General features: G+C 40.7%; 1 protein-coding gene across 5 annotated transcripts in view; it reads right to left on the bottom strand.

Annotated features, from left to right (window-relative positions):
- Nucleotides 1–9,823, bottom strand: part of LOC126168357 (uncharacterized) — a 219,891-nt gene extending 210,068 nt beyond the window's left edge. For 3 of the 5 annotated variants that reach the window (XM_049920549.1, XM_049920553.1, XM_049920552.1), the window contains exon 1: nucleotides 9,468–9,680. The gene's annotated coding sequence lies outside the window, so the exon portion shown is untranslated. Of the gene's footprint in view, nucleotides 1–9,408; nucleotides 9,681–9,805 lie in introns of those variants that run through there. The other 2 variants (XM_049920551.1, XM_049920550.1) reach the window with 2 other exon arrangements.
- Nucleotides 9,824–21,742: the final 11,919 nt, after the last annotated feature.

Raw genomic sequence — 21,742 nt, 5'->3', positions numbered from 1 at the left:
CATTGCCGGGAACCAGGTTTCCTGGAGGGCAATGCAGAAAGCAGGTGTAAAGCTTAGCAGTTGCTGTAGCTCAGCCAGATGGTGGAAAAAACCACCGCAGTTCCACTGGAGGGTGACGTCATCATGAGACTGGGAAGGCATTGAGCATTCAGTGAAGTTTACACCTCAGGGTCACCTGCTGCCACCGAATTTTTGCCTGAGCAGTCTATATCCATTTTGTCTGAGGGTCCGGCGAGATCTAGGTCCTCAGCCAATGCTACAATCTCCACCTCATCAGCAGACACAAGCTTGGAGGTTGGATTTCTCTCACTGTTCCTTGTGTTTTCCTGGCTGGGAGGACTTCACTGATTCAGTCTCCAGGACTGAGGATGAGCATGAAGCTCTACGACCAGCTACTTTTGGACTCTTCAGCCACTGGCGGGTGTCGTCTTTCCCACTAACAGAAACCTGGGAAGGGAGTGACTCAAGGGACCCCTTCCTAGCAAGAGCAGCTGAAGAAGTTGTATGTTTCTCCGACTTAGAAGTTGGTTGAGGGAGTGTTTCTCCTGAAGTAGGTGGTGCAGGATCAACATGGAGGGAAGTGCCCCCCACCATCAAGGGGGCAGGTGTAGTCTTCTGGCTCTGAGAGGTTCTGGGGTTGGCAGAGCTGATGTGGCTACAACTGCTGTAGAGACTATGTAAGACGATGTCATGCATACAGGGTGTAGGCGTTCAAATTTCCTCTTAGCCTCAGTGTAGTTCAATTGGTCCAGGGTCTTGTACTCCATGGTTTTCCTTTCTTTCTGGAGAATCCTGCAGTCTGGCGAGCACGGCACGCAGTTGACACAGATGGGAGGCAGCGCACAGGGAGTATTGGGATGTACCGTGCATCCACAATCTCGACGTGTGACGCTGGAAGTACAGGGGGAAGACATATGACCGAACTTACAGCATTTAAAGCACCACATCGAGGGAGGGATATAGAGTGTTACATTACAGCAGTAGACCATCACCTTGACCTTCTCGGGCAATATATCACCCTCAAAGGCCAAGATGAAGGCACCGGTGGGGACCTGATTATCCCTCAGCCCCCGGTGGACATGCCAAGCAAAACGTACACCTTGCAGTTCTAAATTGATGCACAGCTCATCGTCAGACTGCAAAAGAAGGTCCCTGTGAAATATGATACCCTGGACCATATTTAAGCTCTTATGGGGCTTGATGGTTACAGAAACATTCCCCAGCTTGTCACAAGTGAGTAACGCCTGTGACTAGGCAGATGGTGCTGTTTTGATCAAGACCGACCCAGATCTCATTTTGGACAAGCCCTCCACCTCACCAGACTTGTCCTCTAAATGCCCAACAAAAAACTGAGGCTTCACAGTCATGAAAGATCAGCTCTCGAACATACGAGGTACCGGGGCAAATAAGAGCTGCTGCCATCCTTAGCTTGACGTTCCTCCCGTGGAGTGGCCAGGGAGGGGAACGATTTGAGGTCTTACTTCTGTGCATTGAACTGAGCCCGTGAGTGCTTAGAGACTGCTGGTGTTTGACCACCATCAAGAGATGATGTACTATGCTTCATCGCATGTCATCCGCCGTGATGCCACCCACTCCGACCAGGGGCGCCACCCAGCTGCAGCAAAGGTCACCTGGCAGGATGGCCATTGCCGGGAGTCCTGATGCCCCAGGGAGATGGGCATCTACTCTATGGCATACATGGGGAGTTAATGGCGCAGGCATCAGCAGAGCGATCCCTATGTTGTCAAGGGGCTACAACCAACAGGGTACATGGCGGCCCACCACAACGGACTGGCTACCGTGCTGGATATGAGGTGCAAAGAATTCCATGGTCCTTGTCAGCACAGAAAACAACACTGCATAGTGGATGGAGGATGATCGGGACTGCAATGCCACAACGAGAAAGTGGGCTAAAGATCTCAATGCACAATGGACATGATGCACCATGTAAGGCGCCCTTCCCCAATTGGCTCGCTCTTTAGGAAAATTTTGAAAAATGGAGGTCAAACTCTACAGTGGACCATCACATAAAGGCCAAAAGGTGCGAGACTCCTTTTAGTCACCTTTTACGACAGGCAGAAATACCTCGGGCCTATTCTAACCCGTGAGCCCACAGGGGGGAACTGCAGTTTGGGATTTTACACAAGCATCCTAACAGAACTGGGACAAACTGCGTAGGATACTATCTTTCTTTTTTTTTTTTTTTTTTTTTTGAAATGCACAATTTTACATATCTGAATATTTAAAGCAAGCTGTCAGTCTTTGAACCACTTGGAAATCTTATCAAATTATTTGTGCATCTTTTCTTCAGACAATATTTCATTATAGATAACTGCATAATCTGAGGTTACTATTATTATCTGCAGTGGCATTACCATATAGCATGAACAGAAAGGGTTCCAACACACTTCCCTGGGTCACACATGAATGTACTTCTACATCTATCGATAATTCCATCCACAATAATTTGACATTTCCTCCCTAACAAGAAATCCTCAAGTCAGTTATAATTTTCCCCCGACACCCAACATGACTGTACTTTCAATAACAAGCACAAGCAACAACAAAAAAATGGTTCAAATGGCTCTGAGCATTATGGGATTTAACAGCTGAGGTCATTGGTCCTTTAGAACTTAGAACTATTTAAACCTAGCTAACCTAAGGACATCACACACATCGATGCCCAAGGCACGATTCGAACCTGCGACTGTAGCGGTCGCGCGGGTCCAGACTGAAGCACCTAGAACCGCTCGGCCATACCGGCCGGCTCACAAGCGACAGTTGTGGTTCCAATTCTAACACTTTTCAGAAGTCAAGAAATATTGCATGTATCTACCATGCCATGTTTCTTGTAGATAGGTAAAACAAGAGCGCATTGTCCCAACAACTGGGCACAGTTTTTTGTTCAAAGGATCCACACCTTATTATTGTTACAAGAGGGCCTAACACAGCTCCAAATTCAGTATTTCATCATGTCCTGGAACTTTTTTTCAAGTTAAACAAATTCAGCTCTTTCTCAATGCCATTCACACTAATATCTATTCATGCATCTTTTCAGTAGTGCAAGGATAAATCCTAGTTTCTCTTTTTCGATCATTAGTGTCTGGTTACTAACTTTGGAGTCACTAATAGCTTTCACCTAAGACCAGAATTTCACCAGATTTTGTGAGAAATCTGTTGATAATATTCTACCACCATAGTTTTTGAAGGCACAATTCAGTGGCTTCTTGATAGCCAAACATGTTTCATACATCATCACACCACTGATAGCCGTATGATTTTACACCTAATGTGCAATAGGCCTTGTTTCTTTGTAAGATTTTACTTTACAGCAACTGTATACCATGGAAGGGCCCTCCCATTATAAACTTTTCTACTATGTACATATCTACGACATGAATGGTCAACTAGCCTTTTTTACTTGAGCTACAGCTCTTCTGAATGCTCCAGCCCAGAGATAAGTTTCAAGTTCCTCACTGAGATATGCTACTACTGCCTCATATCTAGTTCACTAAAGAAATAAATACTTGTAAAGTAATAGTTGCCCTTTGTACTTTGGTTATCATTGTTGCTACAGCTGCATCATGGTCACTGACACCATTTCAATTTGGGCATCCTCAAAGAGCTGTTGCTATTTTATCCCACACATTTTCATCATAAGTAGACTCAAATATCATCTGTTCTATGTAGTTTTATAGACAAGACAAGGTGTAGAGAGGAAGAAAGGAAAGGAAAGGGTATGGAGGAGAGGGGATGGGACCACTGCTGTCAGCAGCATCAGGACATTATGCAGAACCATGGGCGACAGGTGAAAATATGGACCAGATCGTGATTCGAACCCAGGATTTCCTGCTTACCAGGCAGGTGCTTTAACCACTGCACGATCCAGGACACAGCATTATTGCAACTGCACAGGCTATCTCAGCACACTTCACAGGAGATCCACATTTCCATCAAGCGCCACCTATCTGCTGTCCCTGTCCATTTCCTTCATGTTTGCCCTCTGAGATTCCCATAGGAGGTAGAACGTATTTGTGCATTCTGACTGAAGAAGGTGGATCAACTACGCAGTTAGGCTTTTCAAATTATATGAATGAGTGGTATCTGTTCTTTTGGATATGTCCAAAAGAACAGACACCGCACAAAACCCGCAGCTGTTATACACTACATGTAAATTGGAGGAGGTGGAGAGGGGAAGAAAGGAAAGGCAAAGAGAGGATCACTGCTATCAGCTGCATTGGGACATTATGTGGAACCAGTGGTGATGAGTGAAAATGTGTACCAGACCAGGATCCAAACCCAAGATCTCCTGCTTACTAGGCAGGTGTGTTAATCACTGCGGAGGACAGATGCTACACATTCATATAATTTCACTAGCCTAGCTGGGGAATGGAAGTACCTTCTTGAGTATGGATGCACAAATTTGTCTGGCCTCCTGTGGGAATCTCTGAGGGTGAACATGGAGGAAATGGACAGGGAATGCGGATAGGTGGCACTCAATGGGAATGTGGATTCGCCATGAGGCATGCCGAGATAGTCCTTGCAGTCCCAGTAATGTTCTGTCCCAGATGGCGCAGTGGTTTGTGTGTGTGTGTGTGTGTGTGTGTGTGTGTGTGTGTGTGTGTGTGTGTGTGTGTGTGGTACACAACACAACTTGAACAGAATTCCCCTCAATGGATTGTCATCATTCAATCCACAGAGCCAAACTGTATAGCGTACATTAGGAATTTGAATTTGCATGCAAGTTCAGCATTTCTTGGCTGTGGTTTCTTAACCATATAGGTCACAACATGATGAAGTTACAGTATCACCTGAGAAGAGTGCTTTACAATGCTCAGTTTATAAATTATGCAAATGAACTATGCACTGCTTCCATTACTTATAACCCGCAATAAATTCCTTATATCTGGTTTTATTACATTTAGCTAGAAAAGATGATGCTTTGTTTTATGGGAATTAAATGGAAACCATTTTTAAATGATGGAAAAGAGCCATAAGAATAATAACTAGTAGTTGGACTCATTTAAAGAACTACTTAAGGGGACCACACCGAGATACACGTTAAAAAAAAAAAAATTAAATTTAAAAAAAAAATTGATTTTCGGTTTTCATCATATTTCGATAGATTAAGGTTTTATTTAAGTACTCTGAAAAGGATTTTGCTGAAAAAAATTTTTTTATAGTATTTAAAGAGCCTTTTCCTACCACGAGTGTTTATGTGCCACGGCCACTTTTCTGTTACCCACTTTTCTGCACTTATTTTAAATCTTTATATCCCCTACATTGCACATTAGGGATTTTTTTTTTTTTACTCCGGAGTGTGTTGGCTGTCCTTAGAATGCAACGGTCGGTATTATTTTGTTTCTGCTGTTTGTAAACAACACGCTTTCAAACATGCGGTTAGTTTTGTTTAAGTGTGATTGCAAGTAGTTGTTACACTAACATTTGCAGTGCTTGTTTATGTGTGTTTTGTTGTGTTTATTGAGAATGATGAAACGTAAAGGCATTTTCAAGAAACAACAATTTAGAGGAAACAAGTTTAGAAAGTTTTCTGAACAAGAGGTTAAGTCGCCTGGCAACGATGTTTCTAATTGTAATTCTTCAACAAGTGCATCATCAAAGAAGCTCTCACCATTTCAAGAGAGATACAATGAATTTACTGTAAGTGACAAGTGTGCAGTAACATTATTATAAATTTGAGAATATTATCGATGTAATTTCTAAATTTGTACAATGTAGATAGTGTCGTAAGTCTCAGAGTGTAAAAATTTGTGAGAGTGCCAGTGGGAGGAAAGGCCTAGCAATTCCTTTGGATTTAATTTGCACTAAATGCTCAGCTGTGATTTCATTTATGAGTTCTTCAAAACCAGATGCTAGTGGCCTTTATGAAATCAATACTAGATTAGTTTATGCCTTACGATCCATTGGCACGGGCATGGCTGCAGAGAGAACATTTTGTTCAGTGATGATCTTACATCAACCACCAAATAAATTTGAAAAACTGATTGCAATATAAGAGAAAGCTATATGTGAGGTCAGCAAGGAAAGCATGAAACTGGCTGCTAGGGAAGCAGTGGAAGAAAATGGTGGATGTTTGGATATTGCAGTTGCACTTGATGGAAGTTGGCAGAAAAGAAGACGTACTTTTCTGAATGGAGTAGTGACTGTCAAGAGTGTAGACACTGGTAAAGTGTTAGATGTGGAGATAATGTCTAAATATTGCAAATGTTGTAAAGCCAATGAACATAAAGAACACAACAGTGTGGCTAATTTTAGAAGAACAATTGATGGTATGGAAGTTTATGGAGTACAACAAATATTTCATCGGTCCGCAGAAACAAGAGGTGTACGGTACACTAAATATTTTGGCGATGGTGACAGTAAGGCATACAACAACGTGGTGAACTCTAAGCCATATGGAGATGCCATTATTAGCAAAATAGAATGTATAGGCCATGATCAAAAACATTTGGGAACAAAGCTGAGAAAACTAACTGTTGATATGAGAGGAAAAACATTATGGAAAATTGTTGACCGGACTGGGTCAGTTAACTAAAACTGAAATAGAAAACTTAGAGTACACTATGGGCAGGCAATTATGAGAAATAAAGAAAATCTGGAGGCAATGAAGAGAGATGTTTGGGCCATATTCTTCCATAAGTCCACTACTGATGATAAGACATGTCATGGATTGTGTCCATCAGGAGAAAATTCGTGGTGCAAATACAATGGCAACTGGAGAATCTTATTCTCACCAGCATTCTCTTCGTGCTGCTATTATTACAGCAATTAAACCTATTTTCAGAGACTTGGCTCATCCTTACCTTCTAAGGAAATGTCTGCATGGGCAGACACAGAACCCAAATGAATGTTTCAACAGCATAATTTGGAAATGCCATCCTAAAACTGTATTTGTAGGCATGTATACAATGAAACTAGTAGTTCATGATGCTGTTATTACATTCAATTGTGGTAATATTGTCAAGTGTTGGGAACTGAAAAAGCTGGGAATTAATTCTGGTGAAAATATGATCACTGGGCTGCAACACTGCGATGCAATGAGGATAGCCGATGAATTCAGGTCTGCATCTAATATGGCCAAGAAAGCAAAACAAACATCCAGGAAGGTGAAAAAGAAGTGGGAAGACCTGCTGGAGGCCAAAGAAGGGCCATCATATGCAGCAGGACAGTTTTAATTAATTGTAAGTAACAAATTTCAGAAGTTTTTCTTTAAAGTCAATTTCCTGCAAACTAAAATTTTCAGTACATATGCCCCATTATATCAGAAACTATCATAGATAAATGAATGAAATTTTCAGAAACTCTACATAACATAAAAAGCCACCTGTGGTACTACATTCATTAATATTCCCAAATTAGGAAGTTCACAAAAAATATTTTCTGCAGAAAAAAACTTAATATTTTTGTTAATAAATTTTAAAGAAGTATTTCTTAAAAACTATAAAATAGATTTTAGTACATTTGACTCTATTAGCATCATGTAACATACAGTAAAAATAGTAAGGTCCTGCACCACAATTTTTTTCAGAAATGGGTCGAATACTTGCCTAAATTAACATGGGTTACATAGGCAGGGTGTGGTCCCCTTAAAGAACTGGGTATCCTTTACTTACTGCACCAAGTCAGTACATCTACCAACCTGTCATGGACATCAGAAAGACAATAGGCCTACTAAATACTCCACTAATAGCTTTATAGATAATTATGGAGATACAGCTAGTTCTGACTTAAATTTACCAAGGGGGAAAAAATCAAAACAGCATTTTTTACCATGGAATAAAATTGTATAACAAATTGGCCAAGGAGAGGAAAAGAATTACAACAATAGATCTGTTCAAAAATGCAGCTAAAACTTTCTCAATAAATAATGCATATTACACAATTACGGATTTACTGAGAGTAGCCTAGTGGTTAATAATGAAAGGTGACAAATACAACACCCTGTCACTTTGCCATACAGTATCACAATGTAATGCTTTTACAAGAAAATCATGTGCCAATTGATAACTATAGTCCATTACAGTAATATCTTGTCTTTCTCCCAAGCTCAGAATCTCACTCCCAATGGGGGAATACTGCCTCAGCTTTACACATGGAATGAGGGGAGGATATGAAGATGAGCATGGGGCATAGTTGTACACTTATAGACCTGGAGTCAGTTTCCTGAACAGACCAGAGGGAGTGCAAGAATAGTACCATGTTTGTGGTCCAAGAGTCAGTTGCAGGAGTCCTTAGCGTGTGCAGTGATGCAATACAAAAGTATGTTTTGCAAGTTATCTGGATCAAATTGTGTATAAATCAAGGAACACAACTCAATGGCAACGAACCGAATGATGTGCAGTTGTGACACTGATCTCACATTCGGGAGGACAGAGATTCTGTCTGGCCATTCTCATTAAGGTCTTCCTAAATCATTTCACACAAATGCCAGATTGTTCCTACACCAAGGCCATGGCCAACCACCCCATAAAAACATACTTGTTTATTCAATGTGTGTGTATACTTTGAACATTATTTTCATTGTACTATAATTGCAAATCCTAAAACACTCGAGATGATCTCTGGATGGATGAATGAATAAATAAACAGATGACTCAATATTGTCCAGAAGAATAAAATTTGCTAACACATGAAAAAAAATCTCTTTTGCACCAGCTTACTGCATACGTAAAATCATAACAGCATTTTACTGTGGAAAGACTAATCATGCAAACAGGTAGTTTAAAAAGATTTTGACCATGGGTTCTTGAGCCCATCAACTTTGTCTCTATCTATTTTCTATCTGAATTTGAGGCTCCTGAACAAATAAATATTTCCCTGTTGGGGGAGAATAAAACACCAAAAACGTGCTTAAAAAACACTTTTTAACATAAAAGATGACAAGCCTTACGTAGACAATTGTCTGGGGAACGCAGAAGCGACAGCCTGGCGATAATAGACGAATGTATCCTCATTGCATGCATCTAAAACTCGAGACAAGGAGTTTTGCAACAGAGTTTTAGATTCCATTAACGGCGAATGTTAGTAAACACACTCCATGTCCTGCCCGCTTAAATCCGTCAGCAACGTTGTTAACTAATAAATTGCTAGTGAATTCCCATAAACTAATTTATCTGAAATCTTTTTTCAAAGCGGTATTAAACTGCAAACATTTCACTAGAACTAAATAAATTAGAGCTGGCAGAAAATATTTTATGTTTCGATAAACATTCGCATATGCAAGCTTACGAGTGATTAAAATAAAAATTCTGTAACTTTTACATCCTACATAGTGTACGATATGTTTCTGCATTTGTGACCGTCTGGTTACTTGCAAGTGCTCAATTTTTTATGCAAAAGAGCACCCCGGTTTTACAAATAGGGGAGAAATTACAACTCAATACAAGCCTGTTAATCTGCAGTGCAGCAACAAAAAGTCACACAGCCGAAGATAATTAGCGAAGTACCTATCAAAATTCGCAATAGACCAATGTGCTTCAATGGTGACTCCCATCAAGCTTTACATGACAACAGCTGCCTGAATAAACAGTTTTTGATACAATTGTATTTAAATATAGAAACGGAACATTTCCAACGAAGTTCAAATACAAAAACCGCAATTTCTAACATTTAAATTGACATCATACATCCCATCTTTCGCATCGACCAATGATAGCACACGAAATCATAGATGTCGCGCGTAGCCAAAGTTGACACAATCCGAATACAGGCGTGCATACATAGAGTAAAGATCTCTGGAGTGAGTATTCACATGCGCAGTACAGATTCTGTGTTGTCAACATACATTGCCGGCATGGTCACGTGTTCTCTGGACGTCGTGTGTTTGTCCGTATAGCGCCCTGTATATTTAGAATGTCACTACATCTCTAGTACAGAAGGATTCTTTTCGTACGTGTCGTGGATTATTTATATATGTTGAGCAGACATTTTAACAGTATCCATTTGATACCGGGAATAAACAAGCTACGTAACTTTTCAGGGCAACAGATTTTGCATTATGCTTCTTTGCGATAGGTGTCACAGATCAGATGCACTCGATTTTTGGTAGTTCTCGATATGATACGGCACTTTATAGTATTACAGAGCCTGACGTACATTTTTGCAGTGAAAGTGACAGTACGCCAGTACTTCAGTCTAGCGACTGATTTTAGAATCACATGAATGAATGCGCACTAGAACCCGTCACAAGCAGTTTCCGCAAGTGTCCGAAAAACACCGAATTTGCCACACATTAATGATTATATCCCTGCAAATTCGTCCTTTTTTTCTGCTATTGTTGCGTATTTATTTTCTTGTTTTTGCGATCTAAAACGCATTTTACGTACTTGCTCCCAGCTTATTACATAAATAATAGACTGAGTAAGAAGGAGGAAACAAGGCGATCGGAGAATCAATGTACTGTAAAGCAAATACAGTTGGTCATGTAACAGAGAACCCATATATAACACCATTACGGGAAGTGGAAAGTGACATAAATGAAAGAGTTTGGGGACATGTTTACTAATATTTTACGCTTCTTAATCAAATGGTGAAAAAAATAAATTGAAGGCAAAATACACAAAAGAAGATGAATGTGCACTTTGATTAGCTACGCTATTGTGTTTATTTGATTTGTGTAGAAAATGTATGTAAGCTGAATGCAGAAATTGGTAGTACGTGTTATGGAAAATTAAAAATAGTTGGTATAGCATCTATCTTCTGCCACACACATCCAAATTTTTCTCTTCAAAGTGTTTTGAACATACTTTAGAATATTTTGTGGGGACAAAATTACTCCTCCTTATTTTCTGGAGCCACATCTTTACTCGTTGTTTAGGAAACTGAAACATAACACATATAATCACTTTCCATGTCCTAGACACACTTACAGTAACATGGTCTCCTACTGTAGCTTTATAGTAAACAAAAAGGTTTGGACACACATATTATACGAAGACAATTACAGACTCCTACTCTATTGAATTTATCTGTGTCCCATCTTTCAAATTTATATACGTAACCGACAAGTCACTAATAAATGCATGGAGGATAGTATTTGCTGAAACAACTAACCATTCCCTTTCCTGTTCCACTGGCAAATTTACGAGAGGAAGCGACTGTTTGTAAGCTTTTGTACGAGCCGTAATATCTATTATATAGTCATAAAATCGTAGAAAAATAGGTCTACAGAATCAAGCCATAATTATAATGCTGATGAAAAATATTATTTAAAGGCAAGAAAACATTTTATTAGCTTTGTAATTACACCCTGGATACGAAAAAAAAACACATGTACTGTAAGAAAAACACAGAAGTTACATACAAGCCAAGAATAAAGATATTGACAGCAGAGTCATGGAGCAGCACATAAATATAGACGTCAAGGAATTTTTTCTTTTCTTTTAACACTTCCTCCAAAAGAAAAAAATCATGAAATTATTGCTTTGCCTCTTGCATGCCAATTTATGAACACAGAAAATTAAATCGAACTCGTTCAAGAGGTTTCGTCAAAATATCAGCCAACTGGTTGTGTCCATCAATGTGTTCCAAGAAAATCTCACCGTTCAGATATCTTTCACGAATATAGAAATGTCGGACCTCTATATGTTTAGAACGTCGATGATATTCCGGATTTTTTGCCAACTTCAATGCACTAGCATTGTCAATGTAAAGAACTGGAGGCTGACCCGACATTTCCACTAATTCTGATAGCAGACGACGTAACCAAACTAACTCTTTTGCTCCTTCACTAGCTGCAATTATTTCCGCCTCGGTTGTGGATGTGGCCACTACTTTCTGCAACTGACTTGTCCATGACACTGCACCACCTGAGTACTTTGCAAGAATTCCAGTTGTTGAGCGCCTTGTCCGGTTATCACCTGCGAAATCTGCATCAGCGTAAATCTTTAACTCTTCTTTTTTATTACACTCCTGGAAATGGAAAAAAGAACACATTGACACCGGTGTGTCAGACCCACCGTACTTGCTCCGGACACTGCGAGAGGGCTGTACAAGCAATGATCACACACACGGCACAGTGGACACACCAGGAACCGCGGTGTTGGCCGTCGAATGGCGCTAGCTGCGCAGCATTTGTGCACCGCCGCCGTCAGTGTCAGCCAGTTTGCCGTGGCATACGGAGCTCCATCGCAGTCTTTAACACTGGTAGCATGCCGCGACAGCGTGGATGTGAACCGTATGTGCAGTTGACGGACTTTGAGTGAGGGCATATAGTGGGCATGCGGGAGGCCGGGTGGATGTACCGCCGAATTGCTCAACACGTGGGGCGTGAGGTTTCCACAGTACATCGATGTTGTCGCCAGTGGTCGGCGGAAGGTGCACGTGCCCGTCGACCTGGGACCGGACCGCAGCGACGCATGGATGCACGCCAAGACCGTAGGATCCTACGCAGTGCCGTAGGGGACCGCACCGCCACTTCCCAGCAAATTAGGGACACTGTTGCTCCTGGGGTATCGGCGAGGACCATTCGCAACCGTCTCCATGAAGCTGGGCTACGGTCCCGCACACTGTTAGGCCGTCTTCCGCTCACGCCCCAACATCGTGCAGCCCGCCTCCAGTGGTGTTGCGACAGGCTTGAATGGAGGGACGAATGGAGACGTGTCGTCTTCAGCGATGAGAGTTGCTTCTGCCTTGGTGCCAATGATGGTCGTATGCGTGTTTGGCGCCGTGCAGGTGAGCGCCACAATCAGGACTGCATACGACCGAGGCACACAGGGCCAACACCCGGCATCATGGTGTGGGGAGCGATCTCCTACACTGGCCGTACACCACTGGTGATCGTTGAGGGGACACTGAATAGTGCACGGTACATCCAAACCGTCATCGAACCCATCGTTCTACCATTCCTAGACCGGCAAGGGAACTTGCTGTTCCAACAGGACAATGCACATCCGCATGTATCCCATGCCACCCAACGTGCTCTAGAAGGTGTAAGTCAACTACCCTGGCCAGCAAGATCTCCGGATCTGTCCCCCATTGAGCATGTTTGGGACTGGATGAAGCGTCGTCTCACGCAGTCTGCACGTCCAGCACGAACGCTGGTCCAACTGAGGCGCCAGGTGGAAATGGTATGGCAAGCCGTTCCACAGGACTACATCCAGCATCTCTACGATCGTCTCCATGGGAGAATAGCAGCCTGCATTGCTGCGAAAGGTGGATATACACTGTACTGGTGCCGACATTGTGCATGCTCTGTTGCCTGTGTCTATGTGCCTGTGGTTCTGTCAGTGTGATCATGTGATGTACCTGACCCCAGGAATGTGTCAATAAAGTTTCCCCTTCCTGGGACAATGAATTCATCGTGTTCTTATTTCAATTTCCAGGAGTGTATATACAATTCCAAAATTTAAGGTCCCTTTCAAATACCGGAAAATGCGCTTTACTCTTTTCCAGTCTTCAGTGGTTGGTTTCTCCATAGCTCGAGCAGCTTTATTGACTGCAAAAGTGATGTCTGGACGAGTTACTGTTGAAAGGTACATGAGACAACCAATTGCTTCACGGTAGGGTACAGATGACGAAACTTCTTCGTTTTGGTTATTGTCCTCACGTCCAATAGGAGTTGAGATTGTATTGCATTCTGCCATTCGAAATCTGTGCAGAATTTCTTCTGTGTATTTCTCTTGACTTATCATTATTGCTCCATCTTCATATTGCTTTATTTTTATGCCAAGAAAATTGTCAATACTGCCAGTTGTTATTTCGAAATCATGTTGTAAAACATCCATAAAAACAGCAATTTCTTTCTTGTTACTGCCGACAATCAGGCCATCATCAACGTAGATTGCCACATAAAGGCTATTTCCATTTTGTCTACGATAAAATAGGCATGGGTCTGCATCACTGTTTGAAAAACCAGCTTTCTTCATGAACTCAACAAAACGTTTGTTCCAGCAATGTGGCGCTTGCTTCAACCCATAAAGACTTTTTTTTTAAGAAACATACTCGGCCTGTACCATCTTCAAAACCTTCTGGTTGTTCCATATATACTTCATCCTCAAGTATTCCATTCAGAAAAGCTGTCTTTACATCGAATTGTTCTAGCAGCATTTTCTTTGAAGCAGCTACAGCCAACAGAGTTCGTATGGTGTCATAACGTGCCACAGGGCTAAAGGCGTCGTCATAATCAATTCCTGCTTTCTGAATACAGCCTTTTGCAACCAATCTGGCTTTAAAGCGAGTACCTCCATTGACTGCAACCTTTCGCCGTAGAACCCAGAGGTTTTGCAATACTTTGGCATTCTTCAGACGGTCAACCAGCACCCAGGTATTGTTTTCCTTAAGTGATTGAAGTTCTTCACTAATAGCTTGCATCCATTCTTCCTTCTCGTTTGACTGCAATATTTCTGAAAAACAGTTTGGATCTTTGTATCCAAGTGCATCAACTTTTGTTGCCATACAAAATTCACCACTTTCCATCCAGGTTGGTTTTCTTCGTTGTCTTTTATTCTTCTGTTTCTCTTCATTAGAAGATTCAGCAGCTTCTGCTTCTAGAAATTCTGCTAATTCTTTATTTTCTTCAGATTCACTTGACTCTTGACTTTCTCTAGAATCGAGAGTGCCAATTATTTCTTGAGTTTGGCTTCCTCCAGAAGTGTACAGCCTAGGAGATTTACATTGGTCATCTTTAGATGAATTCGGATCATTAAATTCTTCCCGAGGGACTTCAAATTCAACATGATCACTATGTAAATCACAAACAATTTCTGGCTTAAATTTTACATCGTGACTCAACACCACTTTTCTTTTAGATGGAATCCAAACTCTGAACCCATCTTTGTCATTAACATATCCAACAAGTCGTCCAAAAACTGCCTTATCATCAAACTTGGAACGGAATTGTTTGTTAATGTGAACATAGCAGCCTGTGCCAAAAATTCTGAGATGATCAAGTCGTCCTACTGGTCGATTAAACCATAGTTCATAAGGGGTTTTATTTTCAACTGAAGATTTTCCAGTACGATTTATTAGGTAGACTGCTGTGTTACATGCCTCTGCCCACAACCCTTTAGGTAATTTACTCGGATTCAGCATTGACCGGGCAGCTTCAACAATGGTCCTATTTTCCCGTTCAGCCACACCATTTTGTTCAGGAGTGTAAGGAGGAGAAATCAGTAGCTCTATTCCCCTGTCTGCAAGCAGTTCACTGACATTCTTATTGTTAAATTCTTTGCCACCATCACATTCTAAATTGTTTGACAACATGTCCATTAGTTCGTGCTTCATTCAAAAACTGCTTAAGCACAGTACACACTTCACTTTTGTGTCTTAAAAAGAAAATTCGAGGAAATTTACTAAAATCGTCTTTGAAACATACATAATAATGCTTGCCTCCAAAAGATTTCGTGCTCATTGGTCCATTTACATCCACGTGGATTAATTCACCAGTACTTGTAGCTCGTATTGTTCGTGTTTTGAATGGCAGCCTATGCATCTTTCCAACCGCACAGCCGTCACAAAATTCACTCTTGGCATCTTCCACATTAATGTTCATTCCTTTTAAAATATTCTTCACATGTTGTTTATTCTGATGACCAAACCTTTCATGGTACACTTGCAATGTTTCAGATGAAGTCATCAAGATCTTACGATTCATTTTTGCATTTCTAACAACACGCATGTTCAACCCATAAAGTCCATTTTTCACATAACCTGTCATAACAATATTGCCACTGACTTGTTTTCGAACACAGACATTATTATAACTAAAATTAGTACTGTAGCCTCTGCAGGCAATGGCTCTCACAGAGAACAGATTAGCACTTGCATCAGGGACGTACAAAACATTGTCCATTCTAGCATTGTACCATTTATTGTTTCGTCGGATTTGGATGTAAACTGTTCCTTTACCGTACGCACACATTTTGACATCTTGTTTTCCCAATGAAATTACTTGAGGAACATGAAATTCACTATACGAAACAAAATACTGTTTGTTGGGAGTGATATGATTTGTAGCGGCACTGTCGCAATACCATTTATTTGGGTCACTGTGATTACTGGTACACACACCCATAGCGTATGAAGTAAATGCAGCGTGTTCACTGTCTCGCTTCTTCTCTTTTCTTTTATTGCTGTCATGAGTGTTCTGTGGACAGTCTGCTGCCCAGTGACCTAATTGTTTGCATTTATTACACGGAAACTTCTGTTTTAATTGTGACTTCGTCATATTTACTTGCTGATTACTTGTTTGCCGTTTTCTTGTTTTAGAAACGACAAAAGCTGCACTTCCATTAACGTTTTGTTCACGCAGTTCAATAGTACAGGGTTTTTCAATCAATAAATTCAAGCTTTGCTTTTCTGTCGGTATCGTATCCCAGAGATTCTTAAAATTGTCGTAGTCTTTTCCCAGTGTAGACAAAATTCGACCATTTAAGATTCTTTCAGATAGCGTATTTTCTTCATGTTTTGCTAATTCATCGTTCAGGTCCACAAATAACTTTTGCATTTTGGCTACATGTGCACTAATATCTTCAGATTCATCACGTTTAACACGGAAAAATGTTTCAATCAACATATTCAAACGCTGAGTATTGCTACGTTCAAATCGGGCGCGTAATTTGTCCCAGATTTCTTTAGCATTCTTGCACGTTAAGACAAGTTCTGCAACAGGTTTACTTAGCGCACTTGCTATAAGACTTGCTGCCTTTGCGTCGTCCTTGAGCCATTCCACATACGCTTCTTTTTGTTCATTTGTCGCATCTTGCGGCAACTCTACACGTTCACGTGTACCGTTAATAATATCTTCTAGTCCATATGAACGTAGCACCATAGAAATATGCCATTTCCATTTGGCCCAGTCGTCAGGTCCTTCAAGCTTATCAATGCTGACCTTATAATCGCCGCTAGCAATCATGTTTCTTTACAGACATACGCTCATTTCAAATATTGTTTTAATTAAACTGTGTTGTTTGCCTTTACACGTGTACTGGGCCCATAACCTGATGAAAAATATTATTTAAAGGCAAGAAAACATTTTATTAGCTTTGTAATTACACTCTAGATACGAAAAAAACCACATGTACTGTAAGAAAAACACATAAGTTACACACAAGCCAAGAATAAAGATATTGAGAGCAGAGTCATGGAGCAGCACATAAATATAGACGTCAAGGAATTTTTTCTTTTCTTTTAACAAATGCGTCTCGAAATTTTTAAACATAGTACCCATGAAAAGCTACGGGTCGAGTTTAGCAGGTGATACAACCCGTCGGCTTTGACCAATGACGTCAGAATTGGCCAGAGAGCATGTATTACAAACATGAAAGAGCTGAGAAGAATATTCAGAAACAAAGGAATGCAAGAGAGAAAAACTGTACTTCACATATTTAAGGGCCAGTAGTATTTTCACGTCAATGATATCGCGTGTTTCTATCTTAGTATTTCTCCGCAAAATACAATGGAAAGAAATGAATGAAATATATTACTAGCAAAGAATACATCACGTTACCTGTAAGTCAGTGGTATCTCGAAACTCTTTCGAACTGTATTGCTTAAGTGCAGTACGGGACACAAGTTAAGCGTACTTTGAGTTCTTAGTTTTTACTAGCATTGCTGTCCTGTTGTTCACTTGAACTATGTATTCTCTGCTTCACTAAACCGTAAATGAAACACCGGATACAAATTAAAAGCTCATTCGAATTGTGTTTCTTAAGTACAGTACGGAATACGAGTTTGTCTAAGTCGATTTCTTCCTTTTCACTAGCATTACTGTCTGTTCTTCACTTGTACGATGTATCCTCCACTTCAGTAAACCCTGAATGGAACACAGAATACAGATTGTAGATGTGTTGTTTATTTCGTCTCCACTATTACTAAGATTCTTTTCTTATGTACATATCAGTACTACTGATGACAGAAGGTCCTAGTATGTAATATATGTATACCAGATTTCCGTTGACCTCTATATATGTATACTGGTAACTAAAAGGTGGAAATAGACGTGCGTTACATTTGCAACCTGTACCTCAATTGAACTACACGGAGACAAGAAGACGACACATGTACAATTTGTATCCCGTACTTCACTATGGGATGCTAATAGTATCCCATTCGTTACTTGAGCTATATGGCTATGCAGAACATTTGTATCTTGCTCGCCAATTGACATATACAGTGTCAGTGTAAAGGCCAAGTGAAGGACAGGATACAAATTTTAGATGTGTTGGGGGTTTCGTCTTTAATATAGCAAGTACACATACGAAAATGTCGTACTGATATTAGAGCTGGGGAACGAAAGAAGATTGACATCTGAGACATTTCTATCACGTACTCACAACACGAAAATACACATATTGGCGGAATAAAACAGTGAAATATGTCAAAATAGTGAAATACAGTGAAAGAAGCAAATGGGAAAGTGAACTTACCTACAGAAATATCGAAGAATAACCGAAGCTGGCCTAGAAAGACAGTAAAATCAATACCCACACTCTCAACAAACACAACATTACGAAACCTCTCTCTCTCTCCCTCTCCGACACACACACACACACACACACACACACACACACACACACACTCATTCACTAACTCCACTCCCCCCCACTGTGAAATTAGCTGAGATGTTTGGGACGGTACATTTTGCCAATATGTTTAATAAAACATTTAAATGGGCAATATGTCCGCGGAATACATTGTCTCCACGAATACCCATCTTGGTGGCTTTGAAGTGTCGAAATCTGACGTTTCCCTTTCCCTATAAGAGATTTCACCGCTGACCAGTACCCCACAATACTGTTAGTGCAGGCACCTGTGGATAATGATCTAAATCCAATGTTGTAGTTTACTACAAGATGTTGATAACCCCTATCCCCTAAATCCCTATACGAAGAAAACCCAACAATAGAACCCTCTAGAACCTGATCTTTAATTAACCTAACCAAAACTTCCTTACTTCTATCTGTTACTACTCTGAACACTACATAGTCACAATGCTGACCTGAAACTACTGCCCCCCACACCCATAAACCCACCGGAGGTTCCTCCCTGTTGTACTTCCTTTTCCCAAAATGCGACTCGTCGATTTGGACCATAACATCCCCCCCCCCCCACCCTCAATGGCCCCCTACATTTCATATATTCCCCACAAACTTCCCTACAAAATGCGTACCAGTCCATTACTGTACGCTTACTCACACGACATTCATGCACACAGAGCCACACAGGATATCTTGAACATCAACAGTAAGTGATATTTTCATTATGTCTCTCAGGGCGAGCTTAGATTTCTCGAACCACGTTCCCCTCCTAATAGATCGCCATAACCAGTCTCTGGTGCACCTCCACACAAATAAGTCGTGAGTACAGCGACATGATACACTGGTGAGGCGCATATGTTCGCCGCACTCACGACATCGGACGTATTCAGCAATAAGGCTACACATTTGCAAGGAACAAATTGAGGAGCATAGCTTCTCTTAAATCATCAAGATTCATTGCAACAGACAAATCCATTCCTATAAACGAAAATAAGACACTAAAAATTGCTCTACAATATCAAACTAATACTCCAAATTACCTCAGTACCATTACGAATGAAGTACCGTTTGAATAATAACCAACCAATTAATTTAATTAAATCACACAATGAATAATTTAAGGAATAAAAAGCGATCGCTTTTAGATTCAGATTCAATTATTTTAATGTACAATGATAGCGCTTATCTGGAACTCAGAACTGTTTTATTATCTATGCCTTGAAGTGAAGACATTACTATCTACGACTAATGTATGAAGTCATTGGTCAAAGCCGACGAGTTGTATCCCCTGCTTCACTAGACCCAAAGTTACTATCCCTCCTTTCACATATTTTTCTTTGCATCCGTAGCAACAACAGTAATTCAAATGGTTCAAATGGCTCTGAGCACTATGGGACTTAACATCGATGGTCATCAGTCCCCTAGAACTTAGAACTACTTAAACCTAACTAACCTAAGGACAGCACACAACACCCAGCCATCACGAGGCAGAGAAAATCCCTGACCCCGCCAGGAATCGAACCCGGGAACCCTGGCGTGGGAAGCGAGAACGCTACCGCACGACCACGAGATGCGGGCAACAGTAATTCACCATCGCTATTACACTATCAACAAACGGTGAAAACATAACAAAAACTCTTGATATTATAAACTTCAAACTCTGCGGAAAGCACACACGCACAGCGAAGTCCCTAAAACACGTGACAATCCAGGTTTAATGTTGACAACATGCACAGAACACAGTGCTCACTCCAGAGAAATTTACACTATGTGTGCATACAGTGGACCTCACACGTTTAATAATATTGTCAAACCGCCAATATATTGATCGTCTGAGAGCGTGTATTGATGTATTGTCTATACTAGAAACACAGAGCGATTATAATTAAATGTAAACTTCAAAACAGATGTAGAAATAACACCACTGGTCAGAAAGACGTCAAATTGCAACGGAATATTATCAGAGAAGGGGTAAAACGTATGGCAGAAGAAAATAGTTTCAAAATGTGGCAATAGATGGCGCTTTAAGCATCATAATTTAATAGTGGTTGACTACAAATAAGTAATGAATCATACAACAACGTCTAAGGTGTAGGGTTGACGCTAAGCTGTAGTTTAAAAAGTGTGTATGGGTGTACAGGTGTGATACTGTTAGGTATTAAATACGTAAGCCCATCCAACATGGCAAAGTCATATCACATCGGATGTAGAGTGACCAGATGCAATTGTTTAAAAAGGAGGACAAACAGCTTCAAAAAGGAGGACAAAGGAAGAAAAAAGAGGACAAATCAAAAGGGTCAACTGCAGATGAGAATACCACCCATCAGTCACGTGACTGCCGGGAATTACCGGTAAAACTAGTAGTTAATTGTTACTGGTGGTGAGGTGGTGATTCCCAGAGCAATATATTTTTATTTTAAATTAAAAATATTGATTGTGGTGACACTATTCATTCATGCATAGCCAAATATTTTACGTATCTCGCTCGGTTAAAAATTAGACTGACAAATCACACATACACTACAGGAAGCCAAGCCAATACAAAGCGAAGATACGAAACGAAAATTTTAAATAATCAGTATTTGCATTCGCTTATAGGTCGATCAACGATAACATTGACGATCCTGGTGCCACCTACTACACCGCCTACTTGCGTGTTTATCACAATGGCTGTGCCAGTAGTTCAAGTATTTAAGAAAGGAGCAATGGAACGGGACGAATTGTAAATTTAACTGTATTACACCCAAGTTTGTGAAAAAGTCGGGCACTGTAAAAATCCGACCGGACCCCGGACAAAGAGCTGACGATCCTGGTGCCACCTACTACACTGCCTACTTGCGTGTTTATCACAATGGCTGTGCCAATAGTTCAAGTATTTAAGAAAGGAGCAATGGAACGGGACGAATTGTAAATTTAACTGTATTACGCTCAAGTTTGCAAAAAGTCAGGCACTGTAAAAATCCGCCCGGACCCCGGACAAAGAGCTGAAGAGGAGGACATGTCCGGATTAATCCGGACGTCTGGTCACCCTAATCGGATGGGAAAAATCGGTTTTTAATTGTCCTGAGGCCAACAATCGTATTAAAAGGATCACTCACATCGGTTTTTAACTGCCCTAAGGCCAGAAACTGCATAAAAAGCATCAATCACATCGGATTTTAGATGTCCTGAGCCCAAAAACTGCATAAAAAGTATCAATCACACCGGTTTTTAATTGTCCTGAGACCAAAAACTGCATAAAATGC

Source organism: Schistocerca cancellata, chromosome 1 (assembly GCF_023864275.1).
Source record: "Schistocerca cancellata isolate TAMUIC-IGC-003103 chromosome 1, iqSchCanc2.1, whole genome shotgun sequence".
Taxonomy (NCBI): domain Eukaryota; kingdom Metazoa; phylum Arthropoda; class Insecta; order Orthoptera; family Acrididae; genus Schistocerca; species Schistocerca cancellata.
Note: the sequence above shows the minus strand (reverse complement) of the source record. Positions and strands in the feature narration are given on the sequence as shown.